The sequence below is a fragment of the Schistocerca cancellata genome, chromosome 3 (assembly GCF_023864275.1).
Source record: "Schistocerca cancellata isolate TAMUIC-IGC-003103 chromosome 3, iqSchCanc2.1, whole genome shotgun sequence".
Classification (NCBI taxonomy): domain Eukaryota; kingdom Metazoa; phylum Arthropoda; class Insecta; order Orthoptera; family Acrididae; genus Schistocerca; species Schistocerca cancellata.
In genome coordinates this window covers 766,303,840-766,330,625 of record NC_064628.1, presented here as the reverse complement: position 1 = coordinate 766,330,625, position 26,786 = coordinate 766,303,840, and the positions used below count along the sequence as shown (strand labels likewise).

Below are 26,786 nucleotides of genomic sequence, written 5' to 3'. Positions count from 1 at the left end.
GGAATGTTTTCGTTTGAGCGTTCGTAACAGGCAATAGCCAAATCCTTGAAAGGAAGGTTGTGGTGATAATCCGAATCTTTACAAACTACAGAGATGATATAGTAGCATGCAAAGTCGCTCTTTTCCATCATTACAGGCCATTGTATCCGTTGGCTACAAATTCCCAGTATCGCCTACAAAATCATTATCTTGTGGTGCAACCACGTACTACAAGGTTTCAAAATACCGATACACGCCGGGCTAGTCTTAGTGTAGCAATCAGTAATGCAATCTAGGGCGATTTCATCACCAGCTTTCTCTGGCATTGTCGTTCTAATAGCATGGCTAACTGTTCGAATGATGTCAGGATTTCTCACCGATACTTGGACGCCGGCGGCCAAAAATTCGTGCAGTGCAGTAACTTGTATCACAATCAGTACAGTATCTGCTGATAAGGATCCCTCACGATTACTGTGTCAGATGTCTTTAATTGTAACTGTCTCATACACGATGCGACGAGGGCGTCTCTAGTTCAGTGCCGCGTTGTTGTACTTGCTGTTAAGTCTGGATTTCTCGAATGTGAGACATACGTTCGAGATGGGGTGATAACTGTCTCGAAATGTTTACGTTACATTTTTAATCAGCTCATCACGAGATGTTTGGATATTATAAAGAAAAATAGAAATATGTTAGCGTCTATTGCTGCCGCACATGTGCAATACGTGTCAAATGAAATCTAAATACTTCGAAACGTCACCCAGGACCAACATCCCTGTTATTCTTCTTTCAATATTCTTTCATTCAACTGAAGAACTTATCTTCCAAGTAATGTAGGAAAACTGTAAACTTATGTGAAGTGAGGATGGATAAGAAACGAAAATCTCGGCGTCCAGTCTAAGCAAATAACTGCGATACCGTAAGAGATTGTTGTAACACACAATAATGGCGCATTCTTTGCTTGAATGTGGCAACATCGATATATAATAAAAGATTCTGCTATCAGTGCTTCAGAGATCTTACATGGAAAGAGATGACTTTTAAGGAATTTTACAAAGATCGCTAATAAGCCATTTGGTCTAAAATGGTCTTATTTAAATCCGAAAATGCTTACGATCTGGGTAAGATACTAAAGTATCCTGAATGAATGTTCGAAGTGGTCCAAAGAATTTTTTTTTCTCCATTCTTCAAGCTCAGCTGATACGGCTCACTAGATAATCGCTCATTCTTGTGCTCTGTCTCTGGATGCCAAGAGTTCGAAGGCAGGGTGAAACGCAAGCAGATACTGCACAGATTACATCAGTAATCGCATCAGACATTGGACTATGTTATAATCACTGTGATCTAAATCGCACAGGCTACATATTAGACGAAGTATTCCTGCAGGCTTTGGCAGTAGTTTGGACACCAATAAAAAAATCTTAGAATTTATGTCGCAAAATAAGTGGGAATGTCTACAGGAAAACATGTTTTACAACGGCCGAAGCTGTCCACCAGAATGTTAAACGCTTCGTGTGCTGTAACAGAAATTTGGCCTGGATGAGATAGCAGCACTGGGAAGAAAACATTCAGTAACTCCGAAATTCTTTCTAATTTCCGCGAGTTACAAAACCATTTTGTTGTGGAGTCGTCCTTTCTAAGATTGCAAACGCAAATGAGATGACAGCGTGGGTTTGAATAGGTCTAGAGGAACAGCTGCTCACTCACTTTGATAATAGATCCGTAACAATATTTGAGAGAGTAGCAAGCAATCGTCGCTGGAGAATGGCTGTATTCGCAACTACATTTTAAACCACCTGATGCACGGCACCAACCGCGATGACAAGTCTAAATGGTTCAAATGGCTCTGAGCACTACGGGACTTAACTTCCAAGGTCATCGGTCCCCTAGAACTTAGAACTACTTAAACCTAACTAACCTACGGACATCACACACATCCATGCCCGAGGCAGGATTCGAACCTGCGACCGTAGCGGTCACGCGGTTCCAGACTGTAGCGCCTTTAACCGCTTGGCCACCCCGGCCGGCGATGACAAGTCTCAATAATATATTAATATGGTGTTCTTACAATCTACAACCTTCTATACCTTAAGTTTCATGATGTGAGCTACGTTTAGAATTCCTTTTAACTTTTGACGAAACAAATTATTATTAGTAAACGACGCAACATTTACCAACAGTACCTTATTGGTACAATACTACTCTCTCAATGATTTTAAGCATAGTTCCAATTACTCCAGTGCTTTGTCTAGCACACATTTCCGTGCTACCTGTAGGAACTCCAGGATTTTTCCGTAGCTATATTTTATTTAATCGACGACAGAGGAGATCGTACGAAGAAATTTCTCGACGGTGGCAAGTAAGAGGCTGACAATACCCTCTTTCACATTTCAACCACTATTTCAAATACTGCACGTAATTTCACACAAGTACAGTCAAGACTGTGAGTGTTGTCCCAAATAAAATCTGTAGGTCTGATATAAGAATTTTTACGACCTCTGCGTCAACATGACCCTGACTGGACGGAGAGTTGCCTATATTGAAATAATAATATATGCATACACTAGTAGCCACTTCTGATGTGCACTGCACCGCTGATCCTTTTACTGAGGTCGTGATGTTCCGAGTTTTATACATATTGGTATCAAGCAAAAGTAAATGTACGTATATACCTTATTACTTAAACCACTGCTCGGTATATGGCATAACGATGTTGGTAACAGGAAAATAGGCTTTGTATTGGTACTGATGTGATTATCGTTTTAAACCTCTCCTGAAACACGGCTCTTCAGAAACTTCGCACAAGGCTACCACTATCGGCCAGTTTACGGAGATACAGATGCGCTTACATTGGAACCCCGATCTCTGTCCTGTTCATCGTTAACACGCCGCTCTCAAATTTTAGGATTTTGTGAAAAGGGCTGTGGAAAATATTTGTATATTTTTATCACGGGCATCGAACACATATCATTTTAAACTTGGGAAGAAGTACATATATTTCTGACCGATGATCATAAGAGGCTAAAACGGTGATGCTATCTTTTTCGCAGCATTAAATATTACCAGTTAAGAAATTGACACGTTTAACTATTATAGGGGGACAAATGCTTAATGGATTCTTAACTGAGTTTCATAAAGTCATTTAATTGTATGTAGAGACTACAAGTTTCAACTATTGCTCCGTATTCCCTAAAAATCAGAAAAACCGAAATCAGGAAAACCGAAATCAGAGTGGAAAATGGAACACCAGGGCTACACACTTCCCATCCTCCACCCTCCTCGCTTCACCCAAGCCTTCCCTGCACCCCCCCCTCCCCCCCCCCCCCCCGCCCCACCACCACTAACACACAATCAGCAACGGAATGAACATTACAGATACAGAAAGTGTTGGTGAAGACAAATATGCGTGTTTTAGAAACAACGTCTCCGAAGACGTCAACAGAGAGTGGTAGCCAAGCTCCAGTAAGGAGTATGCGTATCAATAACACAAATACTTCATTTTGTTAACACTAGTGCTAATGATATAACTAGTCACTTTTTGAGCTCTTTGTAACTTTTGTGGCATCTGTAGTGAAGTAACATCCTGGCCTCGGATAAAGCTACAGCATCCAGTGTTGTTACGTATACATAGTTATCCAATGCATTCTTCATGTAACTGGCCATATCAATGCGTGATCAACGCAGGCAGACATCTCCATTATCGCTAATAATTGTGGGGATACGGGAAAAAAAAGAGGAAAGGCATGAAGGTTACGGTTAAGCGCATCGTCGACGATGTCTCGGTAACCACTTTGCCACTGTGAGATACAATGCAACTGCGACTTGTGCTGCAGCCTTTAAATCTACAAACTACAGACAAGCAGGCGTTTTTCGGCATTACCTGTCTGTGCGTAAGTTCCAAGAGTTCCAGCTGCCCTCGAGATACATCGGAATAATACTGCCGGCCAGTTATTCGGACTACTTTCACTAGCCAACGCACCAGACAACCACGCACACACAAATGTCTAGAAACTTTGAGGTGAAGGCTGGCTAATACGACCAAATATCCCAACATGCGCAACACTCTCGCTAATGCAATCTCATAGGCCTTCCGAATGAAGCAGCGGAGTTATTTCATATTGAACATACAATGGACGCGTTCTCGGGGGTGTTTCAGTTTCGAAGTAGCTTTTATTCACTTTCGTCCATCAATTTTCGATGTGCAGTCTACTGGAAAAGTAGTAATTAAAAAAAAAATAGAGTACCCATTTCTTACAAGAACTCAAAACGAATTTTCTTTCTCAACAAAAGACACGTCATCGATACTAAATAAAAGGTTTACTATACAGCTGTCTCATATTTTACACCTCTGAAATAAAACAGAAACTGCCTAAGTGTTGTAAAACGTAGTTATTTAGTTTCTCATCGCTCAATGTTTGCCCCGAGCCACTGTAAGCGTCTCCAACTGGACAACAAAAACGAGGATAAATAATCGATGGAATGCAGCCAACGAAGTAGGATCAATTGCAGGAGTGATACTGTCACATTTTAATCTCTACTGAATGTTCTCGCTTCTGTTAATCGGTATTGATCACAGGCCACAACAGACATATTTATAGAGAAATGGAAACATCTTACGAAGCGGCTTAACAGAGTACATTACACACGAATAACATTCGTTATATGAGAATAAGACGTGTTATGTGAGAATAACTCGTAACTATACGAGTTCGAACGCCATCTTTCCTCCTGTTAATGACATGCTAATAGCAGCAGAAATTGGGTTGTGAGCCCTCTTATCTCCAGGCGCGTCCTTCACAGTAGTGTCGATGCGTCACACCGCGAACCGTTAATACTGTGATTGCCCTTGTGAAATAGCCTTCAGGGGGTGACTCAGTTTTGTCAATACAGCGTTCTTGTACCAGTTCACATTCCTGAGTTCCTACGTTGCCACTACATTCATATTTACTTTCGCGACACACGATAATTCATGGGAGTCGTCACGAATAACAGTACCTACCAACAGAAAGCCTCGTAAGGAATGTGGGTTGGGGAAGAAGGTGAACAGCAATACTATTTTCTTCCCCCTCAGCAACACTCTACACCCCTCTCCTTCCCAACAGCAAATCCCACAATTTGGCAGAATGGCATCCGTGCAAATCGTCTGAGCCTAACCACTACTGGACGTTCCTTCGCAACTGTAGCTGTGCCATTAGAGCACATCCCATCAACAACATAATCTTCGAGATCTGATAATTGAGCTATTTACAGCGCCAGTCAAATTTCAATTGTTAAGATATTGGAAGTCGGCGTTCCTTAATGTTTTTCCGAAGTGTTCTGCATTCTTATGGAGCAGATGCCACAGACAAAGAAAGCTGTATAAGTATTTTGACCCGCAGACTGTTCAAAGTTCCACTTTTTCGTCAATATTTTTGCTTACCTTTTTGTTCCTTATTGAGTCTTTGTAATCCGACTGAAAGGGTCGGTGGGAAAAAGTGCTAACCTATGGGAGCATCATTTTGACTCACTGGGTTAAAGCAAAGACAAGAACTTATATAAAATAAAACAATGTATATAGTAGACAACTCTTTCAAGTTGTAAAAATGATACTATCTGTTACCAGCATATAGTGAATTCGATAACGCAACAGGTAATCCATGAGAAATTGCGAGTTTGTACTTTCTTCTGCCGACCCCTTTATCAATAGTTTTCATTCTCTCAATGTTCACTCATTACCGAACCCAGTCATCGGAGATTTAGAATACCGATTTCTATGCATTGAGCTTCGCATGGACACTCTCATGAACTCCCGTATTATTCCTGAACTGTGGCCACCGAACACTGGAGGGCGTACGGACATCGTGCCTTCTTCGATCGTATGGTACAGAAGGCGCGACGAAGAGCTCTGCAGGTTCTGTGAGAGCTAAATTACATAAAAATAGCTGCACCCCGGAACTGGCACGGGCACAAACAATCCACGTCTAACGAATAACCTGGCGGTGATTACCCCAGCGTCTGGCCGCGGCGACCATGTTAAAGCCGGGTCTTCCCAGCCTCTCGTGCGCTTCACGACGCTGAGGACGTGACTCGCTAAACACGGCTTGGGACTTCACCGCGACCTTGGAGTAAGATAACACGCGGACGCTGAAATGTCCACTGACTTGACGTGCCAACAGTATCTTTTTCTTTTCCATGATAAAGTAATTCTTTGACTGATTTCTTGAGATGGAAACTACCTGCACAATATAATGGACCAGAGGTAGACGACATCACGAAACAGGCCAGGCATATTTGGAAACGTAAGGTGAAGATAGCGAATTGCAGAGGAGGCTGGAGATTCCTTAATCCAGTAGCAAATTGAAAACAGCTAAAGTCTATTACAGAACGGTCAAAACTGTTTTCCTTCAAACAATATAAACAGTTATAGTAAAAGAATTAACCACCTTCGCGGAAACAAGAATTATGCCCAAAGACAGTATAGAACTTCTAATAGGGAATATGAGAGCGGACTTTTAGCAGAACATAAAATACGAGCTCATTAAGTGTGATGTACGCAGTTTAGAAAGGGTTGTGTGTTAATCAGGAAAGATGAAATTACGATCCCACCAGCCAAGAGGTCACTCACACGGAGTTCTAGCTCGGATGAACACGGTTAGTGGAAGAAATGGGCGATGCTCTTGTTGCGGGAACCACTGCATTCACCGCAATGGATATAACAAAACCAAGGGAAACACAAACATGGATTGCCGGACGGAAATTTGAACACCACTCTAAACAAACGTGATAATTCAGATGTTTTCCAAAAAATGGAATAAGAGGACGGACAATCGTAGTGTAGGCAGGCTCTTTAAATCTGTTGTATCTCCTAAGTGTTCTGCAAATAAAACGCAGTCTTTGGTTCACCTTTCCCCACAACATTTTCTGAGAGTTCTTTCCAATTTAAGTTGTTCGTACTTGTAATTCCTTCGTTTTGAGCTGAATTTACAGCCTCTAGACTTGATTGATTTATTGTGTAACCGAAGTTTAACATATTCCTTTTAGCACTCATGTGGATAATCTCACCGTTTTCATTAGTTAATGTCAGCTGCCAATTTTAGACCATACAGATATCTTACCTAAGTCGTTTTGCAATTGGTTTTGATCTTCTGATGACTTGAATACCATCTGCAAACAACCTAAGACGGCTGTTTAGTTTATCTCCTAAATAGTTTATATAAGGAACAACAAAGGGCATATAACACTACCTTGGAGAACGCCAGAAATCACTTCTGTATTACTCGATGACTTTCAGTCAATTGCTACAAACTGTGACCTCTCTGACAGGAAATCACGAATCTAGTTGCATAACTGAAACAATATTCCACACGCACGCAATTTGATTACAAGCCGCTTGTGAGGTACGGTGTCAAAAGCCTTCCAGAAATATAGAAATACAGAATCAACCTGAAATCCTCTGCTGATAACACACAACACTTCATGTGAGAGAAGAGCTACTACTGTCTCAGACGAACGATGTTTCCTAAATTCGTGTTGACGATGTGTCAATAGACCGCTCTCTTCGAAGTAATTCATAATGTTCGAGCACAATGTATGTTCCAAAATCCTGCTGTATATCTACGTTAATCACATGGGCCTGTAATTTAGTGGATGACGGCTACCGCATTTCTTGAATATTGGCGTGACCTGTGCAATTCATTCGTCGAGCGACAGGCTGTGTATGATAAAAGTATGGAGCTATAGCATCAGCATACTCTGAAAGGAACCTAATTGGCATACAATCAGGACCGGAAGACTTGCGATTATTAAATGATTAAGCGGTTTCACTACTCCAAGAACTTCTAAATTACTCATGTTGGCAGCTGCTCTGGAACATTTATTTCGCCTTCTTTGGTGAAGAAATTTCAGATGGCTGCGTTTGGTAACTCCGCTTCAGCAGCACTGTCATCGGTAGTGTTTCTATTGCTATCGCGTAGAGAAGGCATTGTTATGTCTTGCTGCTAGCGTAACTTACAAACGACCAGAATCTCTTTGGATTTTCCGCCAGGCTTCGAGAAAAAGTTTCGCTGTTGAAATAAATATAAGCGTCTCGCATTGAAGCCCGCGCTAAATTTCGAGCTTTTGTAAAAGATCGGCAATCTTGGCGGGTTTGCATTCGTTTAAATTTGGCATGCTTTTTTCAGTTGTTTCTGCAACAGTGTTCTGACCTGCTTTGTGTACCTTAGGGGATCAGCTCCGCCTCATGTGCTGTCTATACTATTTCTTTGAATTCAAGCCACATCATGACTTGTTAATTTGGAAGGAGTGGAGATTGTCTCTCAGGAAGGCGTCAAACGAATTTTTATCTGCTTTTTTGAATATATAAATTTTTCGTTTATTTTTGGTGGATTTGGGAGTTACGCTTGAAATAACTTACAGAGAATGCGTTTAGCACAATTTCGGATAATGTTTTATGCGTACCTTCTGAGCTAAACGTGTATTTTGGCCAACATATAGAGCGTAAACAGAAGTCACAACCACCTATAATTGTTTCGTATCATGCCAGTTTACCTACCGTAATCGAAATAACACGGCGAAAAGGACACAGTTTGAGTTCATCAACATTCGAGCTGGGATAGCTTGTTGCTTCACATTGGTTGATTTTTATTAAATTTCTTTAATGTAAATAATGATTTGCTGAATATCGTCTCAGACGTAAATGGCCTAACTCTGTCAGCTACTATATATAATATACCCATGTGAATAATTTACTTCAGGCGTCTCTGTATTCAATATTCTTAAACTTCTGAAAGTGCTGCGTAGTCCAAGCGTTTTCTCCGGGGGCGAGGACAAGGACTGATACACATACCACAACTGTTTCCAAGGTAATAGCGGACCAGCATACGGCCGCGTGCGCCTTGGGCCAACACTTTCACGCTCCTTTAATGATGCCGCCAGTGCTCTAGCCGGGAACAAAGGCTGATTTCTTGTGCTACTGCGATCAGTTACCGAGTAAAGACGAAGGCGGGTTTATTCTACGCAAAAACTACACAGACCCCTGGGGAAGTTTTTAACTGTCACCAGTCACAAGGAAAACAGTGCCGCTCCCATATGGTGGAACGCCGAAAACCAAAATCTTAATAACTCCCGATGCTATCAACAGGCATGTCTCATTTTCATTAAATGAATATGAGATATTTGGTTTAAGGTTCATCCGAACAAAAACTAGAGCTAACTTATCTGTCGATTCAGAAGCCGCACGAACTCGTCAACAATTGGAAAAGTAAACTGACAGGCGTTTGAAGATGGGTGCAAACTATCCCGTGAGTGCCTACTTAGAGAGTTTCAAGAACGAGCTTGGAGTAATCTAAGAATATACCACAACCCCCTATGCTTCGCTCCTGTAGAGATCGCAAATACAAGTTTAGACTAATTCCAGAGCACACGGAGGTGTTTAAAGAATAATTCTTCTCGCGGTCCATACGTGAAAGGAACGCAAGGAAGCCTTAATAACTGGTACAATGGGGTGTGCCCTCCGAAATGGACATCACAGTTGTTTTCACAGTGTAGATGCAGATATCAGAATGCATGTGCCAGCAGACATTTTCAAGAATAAAGGCAACAGTTACTGGATCATTAAATTTAGTTAAATGGTGGTAATGATAAATGTATTATTGGGACGCCCCTTTTGTTTTGTCTTCACAATTCACAGCTGTTTGAACAACTGATGGCTCTGAGCACTATGGGACTTAACATCTGAGGTCATTAGTCCCCCAGAACTTACAACTACTTAAACTTAACTAACCTAAGGACATCACATACATTCATGCCCGAAGCAGGATTCAAACCTACGACCGTAGCGGTCGCGCAGTTCCAGACTGAAGCGTCTAGAACCGCTCGGCCACAACGGCCGGCTTTGAACAACTCTTACAATTTATTCAGAAGCGTGTCATGATAAGAGCAGAGTTTTGTGTGTTGTGTAACGAGAGAAAATGTAAACAAAATTTTCATCTTACGAGAAATCCTACTGACAGCATGAGAATCCCTACAGTAATATTAGCACACTTCGACTAGAGGTTGAGAAATACACAAAGAACGTTTGATTGTGATCAACTAATACTTTCTTAGAGTGAGTCCGAGGAATCGCAGAAAGCCGAAAATACGTTTGTGGTCCTACACTTAAAGCAATTTCATTTCGATAACAACAACGCGTTACTGCTCCTTAGTAATCCAAGCGAGTACTGTCGTGAACAAGAATAGCAGCTTCAACAACGAAAACCGATGTTGAGTACCGTTAAAGAATAAAAGAAGACCGATGATTATGGTGCGGGGGAGGCTGCAGCGAAGAGGTAATGACATGATAGCGGAGAGCACAGCACTTCTTGAGGTGCGCATGCCGGCCAAACCGGCTGCTAGCCAGGCGGATTGCACGAGCCGCAGGGCGGAACGCAGAACTGCGCGTTGTCCGTTCTGTTCCGGTTACTCCACCGAGAACTTTCCTCTCCTTCACAGTCGCCTGCTCGCAGCGTTTTGCTGAGAGGCGCTGTGGATCGGGGCCTTTTTCGTTTCCCCAATGACGTACATACCGGGCGCCTATTTACGGCTTCCTAATGTTCGACGTGAAGCACAGTGAGTTAATTATGAGCCTGTCAAGCAACTCTGGGCAAGCCTGGAAACATAGAACACATGCATACTATCTGTTAAAGAAATTACGTTACCGAAGGAAATAGCTTGCTGGTATACATCTGCAAAACACACGTTGTCGAATTACCAAATTATTTTCGTTTGCGTGACAGTCTTCTTAGTAGAAATATCCGGCTTGCGCCTGTCGTAGACCGTACGTGCATTATAAAATACGCGCAAGGGCAACAATAAGGATGATCTAACTTCCAAAAAACACGAGTACGCGGATGAAAGCAAGACACGTGGTCTGGGGTATGACAGTTCGAATACAAGATTCTACGGGAAATAATCAACCCTATAATGTGTGAAGTGAGTGTATGACGTGAATTAATATCGTGGTAAGGCATAAAAACAATTCAAAAGAAGCCTGCAGCCGCATACAGGCACTGTCAGACGGCTGCGCGCTTCCATATGCTAGCAGCTGACGGCAGCACGACACTTACCGCCCCATGGCGAGGGGTCCCGCCGGTAGCAAACCACAGAAGAAAGTACCGCTGCTCGGTCGCGGGATTCGCTGCGTATTGGGAAGAACACGCAGCGACGCCGGCTGCTGGCACGACCAGGTCAAGAGACGGGCACGCACGACGCACTGCAGACAGCGCACTCACGACACGGCACCACGTGGCTGTCTGATCGCAGTCGCGCTGCAGCGCTAGCTACCAGCAGTCCGCGCATGCGCAGTTCGCAACGCTACCGCGGCGCTACCGCTCAGCCGGTTTACTCCGTCATCGGCGCGTAGCAGATTTCAGATGCGCAACGTGCGGTCGCATTTCCGCCCGAGATCGTTTCTGCAGAGGTTAATCATCGCTGCTGTGTCTCTTTTGTTGTTATGTTGTTCCCTGGCTGTTTTGTTTCAAATGATTACTTCTGATTACAGCTTCCCAATACTCTTATGACGAAAATGGTTTGAGGAAGTAAGTTTCTAACGAAGACCAGACTATTCTCCATGAGCCATTTTTTAAAGACCAACTTCTCATGCTTCTATGCATTCATATTTTTAACCTGTCCTCTACAACATTCGACATGAAAATATTCGAATTACAAACGATAATTTGTATTCGCCATTAGATACTAGACAACACCTTTTTCTTTTTTTTTCTTCCGAGACTATGCCAAAGCGAAACACTTGTCGACGTTTAAAACACCACCGAGGCAATAAAATGTTTTCACGTGTGACCACAATTCATCATGCGTTTTCATCGATCTACATGCGTCTCTTCCACGGTACCTGTTTTAATCGTCTCCAAATCAGTACCGCCTTGGTATGTGTTCCTTATTCATTTGGGCTTCTTTGCGTGTTCTTGCCTTCAATGTACATAGTCAACTTTTTTTGTGCCTTTCTACCGTACTGTGATGTATGTATCAATCAAATACAGCGAGGTCGCGAAAGCTGATTCCAAACAAATTTCGTTTATTTAATGTTTATCACACAGGGTACATAAATATAGAAGGTAAGTCTGGCAGAGCATCAAATGAAACACATTCGTTCCTGGGACTGATATGTGAAATTACACTTTCAAACATAAAGTACAAAAAATGGCTCTGAGCACTATGGGACTTAACATCGGTGGTCATCAGTCCCCTAGAACGTAGAACTACTTAAACCTAACTAACCTAAGGACATGACACACATCCATGCCCGAGGCAGGATTCGAACCTGCGACCGTAGCAGTCGCGCGGCATAAAGTACAGAATTATTTGTTTCCTGAGCTTCTGTCCATTGTTATACCACATCCTCAGCATCCTGATAAACGAGACACCATCAGCTAGCATTGGAAAAGGATGGAGCAGAAAGCTGGTTGGTCAAGTTCAACCATCCATAGCGGCATTCCGTCTCTTCAAGCTATCGGGAGAATTCAGGAAAAACCTAAATATAGTGATCGAACGGGGATTGGAGCCAGCGTACTTCTGAATATGAACGCAGTCCAGTAATCACCGTCACTTAATTCGGCGATATACCGGAACACTGATGGCGAGGATGAGACTAAAACAAATCCAGCGCAACATGGTTCGTTATTCTTTCTTTTGCATTCTTAGCAGAGAGTGGCTGCCGACATTTAAAAATTCTACTGAATGCTGGAATTTTCATTTTTCTGAGTTCCTATACAGCCTCATGTCTCTCTGTCTCAAGCGTAAGACACAACAGTGTCACTTTATCGCTGCACTTCATTTTGTTTGGCAGCCCCTACTATACCTCTGATAAGAAACCTTTGCGATTTACACACTTATTTTTACTTTACAATCACATAAGAGACCATCCATAAATTACGTCAAACGAATTTCATGATTTTTGGAGTCCTCCCCCAAATTTGTGTGACTCCCCTCCTCTGGTGAGACGGCACAGATTTTGCAATTTTAAATTTAGAAGCTGTTAAGTTAAAACAGCACTTCCAAAATTATTAGAATAGTTCTATATAAAATCTTTTTTTCACAACATCAACAATGAATCAATCATTTTAGAAAATTCACAAAACATGTCAAATCAAATTATCGATACAAAATTCAGTCTAGAACTTTGAACCCATTCCTTTCTATTATTTATGGCCGGCATAGCAGTCACTGCGGTCTTGATTTGGATAATGTTTAGAATATTGGATGTGTACACATTTTCTTCATCCAACCATAAAGCATCGTCATCGTTTATCACAGTACTTCCCTGGCACGTCTAGCAGCAATTCTTTGAGGGCGAAACTTCATCATGTGCAAAACCTCTTGTTGATTTTTATGTGATTGCATGTGTTGGTTAGTGGCTTTATATAATGAAAAATATTTACCACAGATGCCACAAGAGCTTTTAAATAAGTACGTTTCGACACTGGGCAATAGCCATCGTACGGACCGTGCTTCCAATGTGCTGACACACTGAGGTCCAAGATAGCTGTAGTAACAGCGTAGCAAATTTACCTTCGGTGTCGTCATTACCTACGGGTACGTACCCGTCTTAAGTTCGTTTAATCAAAACAGGTAATAATCGCCGCAGGCTAGATTGTCGAACACCGCATCACGCGACAGCCTCGCATTTTATAATTCTTCGAAAATATTGCGATTCACGTATATGATTTGCGTACCAAGTGGCATCGTTTTCCAGTGCCCTAGCCTGTACGATATCCAGTCAGGTATCTGTTGGCACAATATATTCGGCAACCACAGGAAAATCGTCAATGCCCAACTGGTCCCAAATATTAGCCAACACGATGCCTGCAATCTCAAAGTTCCGTTCTGCTAGCCAAGTCAAGTCAGTGGTTCGATTACTGAAATCAAGATGTGAACCAAAATTGTCATATTTTAATACAACAGCGGTAAGTTCGCGACTAAGACGTGCCATTTGCCCTTCCACTCTGTTAAATGCACTTCTTCCTGGAGCATTAGTGGCAATGTAACTACAATACTGGACATTAACATTGCTACACCACGAAGATGACGTGACAGAGACGCGAGATTTAACCGACAGGAAGGAAATGCTGTGATATGCAAATGATTAGCTTTTCAGAGCATTCACACAAGGTTGGCGCCGGTGGCGACACCTACAACGTGCTGACATGAGGAAAGTTTCCAACCGATTTCTCATACACAAACAGCAGTTGACCAGCCTTGCCTGGTGAAACGTTGTTGTGATGCCTCGTGTAATGAGGAGAAATGCGTACCATCACGTTTCCGACTTTGATAAAGGTCGGATTGTAGACTATCGCGATTGCCGTTCATCGTATCGCCACACTGCTGCTCGCGTTGGTCGAGATCCAATGACTGTTAGCAGGATACGGAATCGGTGGGTTCAGGAGGGTAATACGGAACGTCGTGCTGGATCCCAACGGCCTCTTATCACAAGCAGTCGAGATGATAGGCATCTTATCCGCATGGCTGTAACGGATCGTGCAGCCACGTCTCGATCCCTGAGTTAACAGATGGGGACGTTTGCTAGCCAACAACCATCTGCACGAACAGTTCGACGACGTTTGCAGCAGCATGGACTATCACCTCGGAGACCATGGCTGCGGTTACCCTTGACACTGCATCACAGACAGGAGCGCCTGCGATGGTGTACTCAACGACGAACCTGGGTGCACGAATGGCAAAAAGGCATTTTTCGGATGAATCCAGGTTCTGTTTACAGCATCATGATGGTCGCATCCGTGTCGACATCGCGGTGAACGCACATTTGAAGCTTGTATTCGTCTTCGCCACACTGGCGTTATCACCCGGCGTGATGGTATGGTGTGCCATTGGTTACACATCTCTGTCACCTCTTGTTCGCATTGACGGCACTTTGAACAATGGACGTTACATTTCAGATGTGTTACGACCCGTGGCTCTACCCTTCATTCGATCCCTGCGAAACCCTACATTTCAGCAGGATAATGCACGACCGCATGGTACAGGTCCTGTATGGACTGGATACGAAAATGTTCGACTGCTGCCCTGGCCAGCACATTCTCCAGATCTCTCACCAATTGAAAACGTCTGGTCAATGGTGGCCGAGCAACTGGCTCGTCACAATACGCCAGTCACTACTCTTGATGAACTGTGGTATCGTGTTGAAGTTGCATGGGCAGCTGTACCTGTACACGCCATCCAAGCTCTGTCTGGCTCAATGCCCAGGCGTATCAAGGCCGTTATTACGACTAGAGGTGTTTGTTCTGGGTACTGAGTTCTCAGGATCCATGCACGCAAATTGCGTGAAAATGTATCATGTCAGTTCTAGTATAATGTATTTGTCCAATGAATACCCGTTTATCATCTGCATTTCTTCTTGGTGTAGCAATTTTAATGGTCAGTAGTGTAGCATCCACGTCAAAACCTTTAAAATGTACAGCTCAAACAATAATTCGTTCGTCAAAGGTGCCCATACCCGGGGACACGGAGGGGCCGCGGCCCTTTAAAGCGCTCAGGGAAAAGAAAAAATATAGCATAGGTCAAGTGTTTATCTTCCAAGAAAATGATTTAAAAGTCGGTATTGCGCAGGTGGCTCCGCCACCTTGCAAGAATTGTACCTGCTCCTCCTGTACAGCAAACGGTGAAAGAACGAAAATGGAGCAGGGAAAAACGCATCCCATGTATGGGCAACAGCCCTACCCACAACAACTAAGGTCAAGTAACTAGCAACCACTGATGAAAATGTCAGACTGCAACTACGGAGGGTTGAGACATCCCACCCCCTGGCTGGAAAAGATTTTCATAATCTTTTATCCCCTAGTCATGACGAGAGTTGGCCAACCTTAAAGTCCTTGAATAGGCTGAGATCAGGAGTGGGTACATCACGGGTTAACCTGGCAAAATGGGGATACATTCAAGAAACCCAATGTGGCTGCAGGGAAGAACAGACTGTTCAACATATGCTTTGAGTGGCGACTGTGACCGGCCACCTGTGCTGAAGATGACCTTCACCAGGCAACGGAAAATGCACTGGAAGTGGCCAAAATTTGGTCAAAGATTATATAAGCTGTGTTGATCTGTCAACAGTTGTATAAATTGCGTTTTATGTACGTTCCTGACATGATAATAATAATAATAATTACGCAGGTTTTTAAAGGAGCTAAAGGAACTTGTTTGTGGCTACTTAAAAGTCTCCATCAGTCTTCCAAAATATTTTTAATACTCCAAACCCCCCCCCCCCCCGTGTCTATGCCACTCCACCCCCCCCCCCCCTTACAGTCCGTCTGTAAACTCATTCTTGAGCAAGCGAGTCCCTACTCTGCCCAGGCAGCTAACTCACAAGGCACCTTTACAGGCTGTTTCACAAAGTTGTACCGGTCCTGCGCGGCGTGCGCTTTAAATCTATGGCGATAAAGTGTATAGATACGTCCTGGCAGCATTTATTTTTAGATAATTGCGTTAACACCACACTTAGTACAAAAGACGATTTTCTTCTTCCGAAACAGAACGGTACAGAGTGAAAAATATTAATGTATGAAGTGAAGGTAGGTTCCATATACTCTATCTATAAAAGGCAATGTCCCGACTGACTCACTCACTCACTCACTCACTCAATGACTCATCACTGTCCAGCCCAAGCCACAAAGGAGAGAAGCTTGAAATTTGGAGAAGGTGCTGATCTTATACTGCAGAAGTCTTTAAGAAAAGATACGGGACGAACGAGATTTTGAAAATATATCGCTGTTGAGGCAAATTTGAAGCCAGACCTAAGAAAATTGGTATTTGGTTTCTCGGTCAGAAATAAAGAAATCTGGGTTTCAGCAAGTTTGGAAATTTAACCTCTACGTGGGTGAAACTTTTTTTTAAAAGCAAATCATTATTAGTGAACTACTAAAGCATTTTTAAAGCTACATCTATGAACATTAGTATTTGACTCCTCGGTTGCAAATAAAAAATATATGAGTCAGAGTTTTTGGAAATTCAACCCCTAATGGAGTGAAATAGGAGGTGAAATAACTTATGAAACATTTTATTATCAACGCATTTTAAAAGCTAAATCTATGAAAATTTGCATTTGGCTTATCTGTTAGAAATAAAGCTCCTAAGGGCTTGAAATAGGGCCAGACTGATTCACTGACTCATTATTGCCCAGCCGAAACTGCTTAGGATACAAACTTGAAATTTGGAAAGGGGGTTGATCTTATACTGCACGCGTCGTTTATACAGGGATTGTTTGAAATTCCACACATAAGGGGAGTGAAGTATGGGATGAAAGTCTCTCTGAAAATACGTCGCTATTACGCCAATTTTGAGGATCGAACTACGAAAATTGGTGTTTGATCTCTCAGTCAGAAACAAAAAAATTCATTTTTGAGCATTTCTGGAAATATAGTAAAATAGTGCGTGCAAGTTTCTTAAATAAATTATTAAAGAACTACTAAGGCGTTTTTAAACAACATCTATGAAAATGGGTACCTGACTTCTCGGTTAGAAATAAAAAATACGCGTTTCAGTGTTTTTCTGAAATTCGGCCCCTAAAGGTAGTGAAATAGAGGATGAAAAGTCTTATGAATTGTTTCATTATGAAAACATTTTCAAAGGTAAATGTACGAAAATTTGTATTTGGCTTCTATGTTGGGAATTTAAAAAATACGGGTTTCACTGTTTTTGAAAATTCAACACCTAATGTGGTGAAAATTTTTAAGAAAATATTTCGTTATATTAAGAAATTTTTAAAGCTAAATCTACGAAAATTGTTATTTCACTTGCCAGTTAGATATAATGGAATGTGTGTTAGGGAATGAAAGTTCCTATGGAAATTTCACCACAAGAACGAGAAAGGCAAAAACCTTGGACTCTAGCTAGCATAATAGCTTTCGGTCAAAAGTACATTGGGAAAAGACAGTGCTTCTATGGCCTTAATTAGCGTGAAAAGTTTAGAAGGTGTTGCAATTTGTGAACAACATAAAAATTTGATCGAGAAAAAAAAAACTGTGCAGACCATACAGACTCCACGAGCGAAGCAGCGCGTACTAAGCTAGTCTACTACAAATGCAAAATCGAATGCCTGTCCGTCTGAATGTATGTTCGTCTATTATCTCATCCTAAAACGATGAATACATTCCGAACGAATTTTTAACACCATGTAGTGGAATTATTTTGTAGCAAGTTTACTCTTACCTTGTGTTGCTACTATGCGGTAGAATTTATCTTTGAACGGCGGCGATGAGACCCAACAATTCTGGCTACACGAGAAGCGTTTACAAAGTAAGGAGGAATTTGTAATTGCGCTTGTTGTCCTAGTCCGATTCGCATCACTCTTACTGTTGATAAAAACGTCTAAAAGGTATCAGTACAATGTTAGGCATATGGATATGGGACTAAACATTTGAGGTTATCAGTCCCCTGACTAACCTGAGGACAGCGCACACATCCATGCCCGAGGCAGGATTCGAAACTGTAACCGTAGCAACAGCGCGGTACCGGACTGAAGCGCCTAGAACCGCTCGGCCACAACGGCCGGCCGAAATTCCGTAACTGTTGACTTTTGAACATAAATGACGGCGAACGCATGATGCTCAGGAATTACTAGGTGAAGTCAACAGCGGTATAGAACTATTGAAATGAGTCATAATAGGTGACTAAACATGGTTGATGGATATGACAGCGAAACAAAGGCTTTTACCATCCCAGTGGAAGCAACCTAGGTCGCCAAGACCGAATGCTCGACAAATGCGATCAAATGTGAAGGTTACACAGTTATGTTCTTCGGTTTTAACATCACACCGTGCCATGAATTCTTGCCCCAAAGTGAAACGAACAATAAGAATTACTACATACAAGTTCAACGTCCTTCGCGTGAAGCAATCTGATTACAAAGCCTGGATTTGTGACGGAGAAACCCATGGTTTTTGCACCACAATAATCCACCTGCTCTGACTTAGTTGCGTATTCGTGAATTTATGCCCAAAAACAATACTGTAACGATGCTTTAGCACACGTGTTCGCTCTATGTGACCTTTTTTATTTTCAAAAATAAAGGAGACTTTAAAGCACAGTCTTTACAAGCACACATGAGATTAAAAACGCGTCGCTGAGAGGACTAAAGGCTGTCCTAAAGATAAGAGTTCCAGAAGTCTTTCGGGTTTTGGAAAAAGCCCACGCGTAAGTGTATAATAAATAACGGGAAATATTTTGAAGAGAATAACATTGCTGTAGGTCAATAAATGAAACGAGCATTATATCCAATATCTACCACAATAAACCTGTTGCTTCGACTAACATTCGCCATCCCTTCCAGAGAAGTCCCTTTTCACGCAGTGTTTTGTCCAAAAACAGCTTTCTGTCAAGAAAAATCAATTTTTTTTGTTTTATTGGAATAAGTAATTTGTGTAATGCCGGTACTATTTTTTTTGATTGATGTCAAAGTCCTCCATCGTTTGTCGAATCACCGATTTTTTATAGCTGTCTGTAACGATGGGTTTCCTCCCAAGATTCTTAGCGCTATTTCTTGGCGATTCAACGAAACCAAGTGGTTTGTTTATGCGTTTCCTTCTGAATCATCCTATGGTGACAAGGCTGACTTTTGTATAAACTGCAACTCTTTCTTCGGGACTGGCAACGTTAGCCAACAGTTCTTTCTGTTTTAACTCTTTTCGGACGAGAAACGGGCACCTGATTTTGGGTCTGCTTGTAGTACAGTTGCTGGGTCCTTACTGGAAAGGCCGCTTTCCCCACCAAGGGCGCTTCTCGTTCAACAGTTGGCCCATAGACGGTACACTTACAGGCGCCCTTGCAGTGGCGGATACAGAAAAACCTCAAGGAGCTACCTTTATTTTTACCGTAATAAAAAAATAATCAAGTCACGTGCAAAGTTTAAGAAAGTTTTATTTAAACTGATTATAAACATATACACGACAATGCCATCTTATGATATAAAAAAGTTACAATTGTGGTTCTCGTCCTTAAATGATGAATTCTATGCGTCTATTCTTCCTGGCAAATCGGTAAACTACATCGTCAATAGGAATGTCAGGATGATTGTTCAACATGGCTAAACCATTAAGTCGATCCTCCTCCATTGTCGACCTCAGCTGAGTTTTTGTATGCCGCAATGTTGAAAAACTTTCTACTGTAGCAACAGATGCAGGTAGACACACAAATATTTTGTAAACCGTGTGCAAAGTAGGACAGACAGACAACGCTTGCATAACAGAAACACGATCATAAAGGGCGTTTATGCTCGTTTGCTTGCATTGAAGAATCTCTCTCATTAGTCTCTTTTTAATTACAAAGAGGGATTCTTCTTCAAAGAACGGTAGTTCAGTTAAGCAATAATTCAATTTATGTGCCAGATCATTACCGTCACGTTTCAGTAGTTGTGAGAGCAAAAGTATGTTGAATTTTAAATGATAAATATTTTCTTCAGCAAAACGTTCTCTCTTGTCAGTCGTAACATGGTCCAGTGTAGGCATAAAAACAGTTCTCTTCCAATATGTCATAGCATCATCATTATGATCGCAGTTTTCCCTGTGTCTTTGCTTGTAAGACGAGGAGCACTCATCTCCACGTCTAACTCTTCCACAACTGTCTTCGCCTCTTCAACAATATGAGCAAAGCGGCTATCAGCGTTAGCTCTCACCGTCGTACACTTTGATCGTCGAATCTAATTTTGATTTTGCCATCGCGACGTCCAAGCTAGGGTCTTTTAAGAGTTTGCTGACTGGATATGTTATGCTGATAATGTCACTCAGTGTAAACAGAGTGATGATAAACTCGCAATTAGAGAGAGCTCGAAGGAAAACATTAGGTTTGGCAGCCGTTGATCTATTCCTCCAAAACTGTATTTCTTCGAGAACTTTGCAAAGTGTTCCGAGATCAGCTGCGAATTGAATAACAGCATCATGTCGCTCAACCCATCTCGTTCGACAATGTCATTGCAGCGAGTGTTTTAGATGACTCTTCAGTGTTGCGAAGCGCTTGCTAGAAGCTGTAAATAACGATACTATTTCTTCAGTAGTACCAAGTGAGCTTCTCACACTTGTAACTTTGCAACTGCGAGAGGCAGCGAGGATGAGCTGACGACCCTTTATGTATCCGCCACTGCGCCCTTGTCGTTCTTATCATGGATTTTCGTCGGGACCACCATTGCAAGTAAAAATAAACACGGGTTTCACAAAACATTCTAGAGTTCGAAAGTCACGTCTGTGGCATGTGGCATGAGTCTCTGTGTTACAGAAACAATTTTTCCACAACGAATCGCTACGAATTTAGGCACAGAGCGTGTCACAGCTACAGGTTTCCCCCTCACTATCTTTGTTTATTACAATACATGCATTAACAGAGGGAATAAGTTTATATTCTTCAGCGGCTACGAAATCATGATCCGTTAATTTTACATAGTAGTCAAGGTACATTCACAATGGTGCTTGAGCATGTCCTGCTGTAGTACCTAATGGCACAGTACACTGATAAAAAGATACTTGCCAGGGTCCAAAATTAAAGTTTCGATGTTTCTTACCGTGTCTCAACAGAATTTGCCACCTCTCTCCTTTACATGTTGCGTAGAGTATGGTTTGCAAAATTTAACAGCAACTGTGACAAAGTGTTTTGATCCTTCCTCTGTATTGACCCGCCTGAGACGGATTCCTTAAGTATAAGCCTGATAGACATAGTATAGCCTTGTTTACAGAATCCGTCTTTTAAGTAGTCGAGTGTTTTGCAGCACCTTCTATTTTCTTCAACTCTTACTTCCACAAAACTTTAGATTTTTTTTGTTTTCTAAGAATCACCACCTATTTTCAGTTGCGCTGTCTTTCTCTCATTACGTTTTTTATGTCGCCATGCCAGCATCGCCTGCTAGCAGCATGCTACGGAGTTCAGGTTCCAGAACGACAAATTATTTTATTCCGGGAAGTGTTTTGACTTGGCGTTGATTTAGGTACTGTTTGAAGTAACTGGCTGCCACTTGACTGCACATTAAAATCTTTAGTTTCTTCTGTTATGTCCTGTTTGGTTTCCACATGCAGTTAAAAGTAAACAAAAATGGTTCAAATGGCTCTGAGCACTATGGGACTCAACTGCTGTGGTCGTAAGTCCCCTACAACTTAGAACTACTTAAACCTAACTAACCTAAGGACATCACACACATCCATGCCCGAGGCAGGATTCGAACCTGCGACCGTAGCGGTCGTGCGGTTCCAGACTGTAGCGTCTTTAACCGCTCGGCCACTCCGGCCGGCCAGTTAAAAGTAAACATGTAAATTATTGAATACGGTCATTTCGCACCATAGGTGTACTTAATCGCCCTGAAGGATCCAGCCCTGCATTGAAATCGAGCCTGTACCTTTCGACCATTACCACAGACAGACAGACAAAGATGCGGTTGCCGATTTTGCTTTATAATAAGTAGTGAATAACTACAGAACTTAACTGATATGATTGTTCCGTTTCTCAGTTTGTCCGGAACATTTTTAGCAGGGGAGAACTAAATACTAAAATTACGTAAAACTCCAAATTACTTTTAACGCCCACGGGCTCTAGTTGTTTTGGTGGTTTTGACGACGAAGAAATTTTTGAAAAAAAAATCAGTATCAGTTTTTCGTCAATTTTATTTTCAATTCTTTAATTTTCGAATGTAACTGACTTTCAAGATTGTCACTACTTTTCAAGCTGCACCGTAAGATGTTATTTTGTTTATTTTTATCAGCATAAGCTGCAATGTCTACTTCATAGTTTTCGATAAAGAATACCTCACTCAGGTTTTTTACTCATTTGTAATTTGTGAGATGAACTGAAAATGACAAAACAGTGAACTAGTAAAACCACGTTCATCACTTGCGAAAGTCATGTGTCGACTGAACGATATAAACAATTAAACACAGACGAAACCTAAGCAACGGCGGTGTTTGTGAAAGGCTCAAAGGCTGTATTGGCCTTTCGGCGTATGTCAAAGGCGGCCGACACGCGACACAGTAGGTACTACGACCGTGAACACGCGCGGCTGCCACGTGCCAAAAAGCGATAGAAACTGGTTCAAATGACTCTCAACACTATGGGATTTAACATCTGAGGTCTCAGTCCCCTAGAACTTAGAACTACTTAAATCTAACTAACCTATGGATATCACACACATCCATGCTCGAGGCAGGATTCGAACCTGCGCCGTAGCGGTCGCGCGGTTCTAGACTGAAGCGCCTAGAACCGCTCGGCCGCAACGGCCGGCGCGATAGAAACTGGTTTAAACCTTATTTAATAATATTGATAGAGTAGGTAATATTTTAAAGTTTCTCATTAGAGCTGAAATTCTTTAGATTCATACATGTGAAGTCAGCCGCGCGGGATTAGCCGAGCGGTCTCAGGCGCTGCAGTCATGGACTGTGCGGCTGATCCCGGCGGAGGTTCGAGTCCTCCCTCGGGCATGGGTGTGTGTGTCTGTCCTTAGGATAATTTAGGTTAAGTTGTGTGTAAGCTTAGGGACTGATGACCTTAGCAGTCAAGTCCCATAAGATTTCACACACATTTAAACATTTTTTTTAACATGTGACGTCACAAACCTAATGACTCATCCCCCCCCCATACAACAGGTCTCACGATGTCACACTTTTTGACCCCTCTCCCCTCATCATAACGTGTTTCGTAATTTATGGATGACCCCTAATATGATAACATTCATAACCAGTTTCGACGTACATTGAATGGTTCAAATGGCTCTGAGCACAATGGGACTTAACTTCTGAGGTCATCAGTCCCCTAGAACTTAGAACTATTTAAACCTAACTAACCTAAGGACATCACAAACATCCATTCCCGAGGCAGGATTCAAACCTGCGACCGCAGCGGTCGCGCGGGTACATTAAAAATTTTCGGATTATACAATAGGGGAAAAAATACATAGCAATATATAAATTTTTCGCCAGTTCTATTTCCAAGTAACCAGAATACATATGGTTCATATCTACATGTCATATGTGGCAGTTGGCGAACAAGAAGGCAAATCGTTAATGTACTTTGTTTTTTACTTATAAATCCAGCTCGCAAAAACTTAAAAAGTTAATTAAGATTTCAATGTGGATTTTTTTCTTTTTCTCTCGTAAAACCCATCGATGGCCAAAGTATGGCCGAAGCTGGTTATAATTGTTATCATTATTATGTGATAGTGTGAAACAAAACAAAATACTTATAAATAAAAAACCCTCAAGAATACGTCATTCACACTTCTTCACTGACAGTATGTCGTTTTTCCCAGGGGCAACGTGGCGGGAGTGCTGTCAGTCGGTGCTTGACAAGGACCTCCAAGCCCCTTCAAAACAGGTAAAATAGCGAGCACGTGGCACTCTAGAAAGGACTAAAACTGCGTTGTGGCCGGCTCGTACCTCTCGACTCCCTCAGACATCATACGACAAAGCTGGCGAAGGTACCTAACAAACAGTACTCCAACACACGGTATCAAATATATTTTGTCAAGTAACTGAGGTACAACATTACTATACTATTACAGATGCCTCGCGAGCAGAAGTTTTATCCCTCTCTACATCTGTCGAATGCTTCACTTCATGTCTCCCAACTTTCCTTCGCCTCCACTCCTCGCCGGCTTCTTTTTCGCTGTCTCGCTCACGCGCGCACACGCAATTGTGTTAACAATTAACAGATGGGTCAATGGGAAATACTGGACTTGACTTAATCAGAGCAAGACCGTACCGTCGTGCTTCCACACGTACTGAACAACTAGGCCCATGAAAGGTGTAATTATTTTCTGAGATTAATGCGGATACAATGGATGTGTAAATGCAACACCTACACTCACGCTCTTTAAGGATATTGCTGATACATGGTGAAACAACGCTCTGATGGGCGGTTTGCAGGTTTAAATCACCTCGGGGTATGATCATGCGCTACATTTGACCTGCTGTCGTCGCACCGTGGCGCTGATAGCAGTCCACAAACTCAGAGGTGAGTTTATGCATGTCAGAGTACAGTGCAGCGAGTAAGTGTGCAGACGTTTTCAGACGTGCTAATGGTGACTGTGTGTTGAAAATGGCTCAAACAACAATTATTGATGACGTTATGAGGGGTAGAATACTAGGGCGACTGGAGACTGGTCATAGCATGGGCACTCCGTGTGTCACAAAGTGTGATCTCACGATTATGGCAACGATTCCAGCAGACACGAAATGTGTCCAGGCGCTACAGTACGGGACGTCCACAGTGTACAACACCACAAGAAGACCGATATCTCACCATCAGCGCCCGCAGACGGCCTCGGAGTACTGCAGTAGCCTTGCTTGGGACCTTACCACAGTCACTGGAATTATTGTCTCCAGACACATAGTCTACAGACGACTGAACAGACGACTAAACAGACAAGGCTTATTCGCCCGGAGACCTGCAAAGTGCATTCCACTGACCCCTGGTCGCAGGAGAGTCCGTAAAGCCTGGCGTCAAGAACACAATACCTGGTCATTGGAACATCTACATCTACATCTACATTTGTACTCCGCAAGCCACCCAACGGTGTGTGGCGGAGGGCACTTTACGTGTCACTGTCATTACCTCCCTTTTCTGTTCCAGTCGCGTATGGTTCGCGGGAAGAACGACTGTCTGAAAGTCTCCGTGCGCGCTCAAATCTCTCTAATTTCACATCCGTGATCTCCTCGGGAGGTATAAGTAGGGGGAAGCAATATATTCGATACCTCATCCAGAAACGCACCCTCTCGAAACCTGGCGAGCAAGCTACACCGCGATGCAGAGCGCCTCTCTTGCAGAGTCTGCCACTTGAGTTTGTTAACATCTCCGTAACGCTATCACGGTTACCAAATAACCCTGTGACGAAACGCGCCACTCTTCTTTGGATCTTCTCTATCTCCTCCGTCAACCCGATCTGGTACGGATCCCACACTGATGAGCAATACTCAAGTATAGGTCGAACGAGTGTTTTGTAAGCCACCTCCTTTGTTGATGGACTACATTTTCTAAGGACTCTCCCAATGAATCTCAACCTGGTACCCGCCTTACCAACAATTAATTTTATATGATCATTCCACTTCAAATCGTTCCGCACGCATACTCCCAGATATTTTACTGAAGTAACTGCTACCAGTGTTTGTTCCGCTATCATGTAATCATACAATAAAGGATCCTTCTTTCTATGTATTCGCAATACATTACATTTCTCTATGTTAAGAGTCAGTTGCCACTCCCTGCACCAAGTACCTATCCGTTGCGGATCTTCCTGCATTTCGCTGCAATTTTCTAATGCTGCAACTTCTCTGTATACTACAGCATCATCCGCGAAAAGCCGCATGGAACTTCCGACACTATCTACTAGGTCATTTATATATATTGTGAAAAGTAATGGTCCTATAACACTCCCCTGTGGCACGCCAGAGGTTACTTTAACGTCTGTAGACGTCTCTCCATTGATAACAACATGCTGTGTTCTGTTTGCTAAAAATTCTTCAATCCAGCCACAAAGCTGGTCTGATATTCCGTAGGCTCTTACTTTGTTTATCAGGCGACAGTATGGAACTGTACCGAACGCCTTCCGAAAAGTGAAGGAAAATAGCATCCACCTGGGAGCCTGTATCTAATATTTTCTGGGTCTCATGAACAAATAAAGCGAGTTGGGTCTCGCACGATCGCTGTTTCCGGAATCCATGTTGAGTCCTACAGAGTAGATTCTGGGTTTCCAAAAACGCCATGATACTCGAACAAAAAACATGTTCTAAAATTCCACAACAGATCGATGTCAGAGGTATAGGTCTATAGTTTTGCGCATCTGCTCGACGACCCTTCTTGAAGAC

General features: G+C 42.4%; 1 protein-coding gene across 3 annotated transcripts in view; it reads right to left on the bottom strand.

Annotated features, from left to right (window-relative positions):
* LOC126175799 (A-kinase anchor protein 1, mitochondrial) overlaps positions 1-26,786 on the bottom strand; it is a 285,989-nt gene that overhangs the window by 73,646 nt on the left and 185,557 nt on the right. Inside the window, exon 1 of one of the 3 annotated variants that reach the window (XM_049922781.1) lies at positions 11,058-11,230. The exons of the other annotated variants lie outside the window; for them this stretch is intronic. The gene's annotated coding sequence lies outside the window, so the exon portion shown is untranslated. Of the gene's footprint in view, positions 1-11,057; positions 11,231-26,786 lie in introns of those variants that run through there. 3 annotated transcript variants of the gene reach the window in all.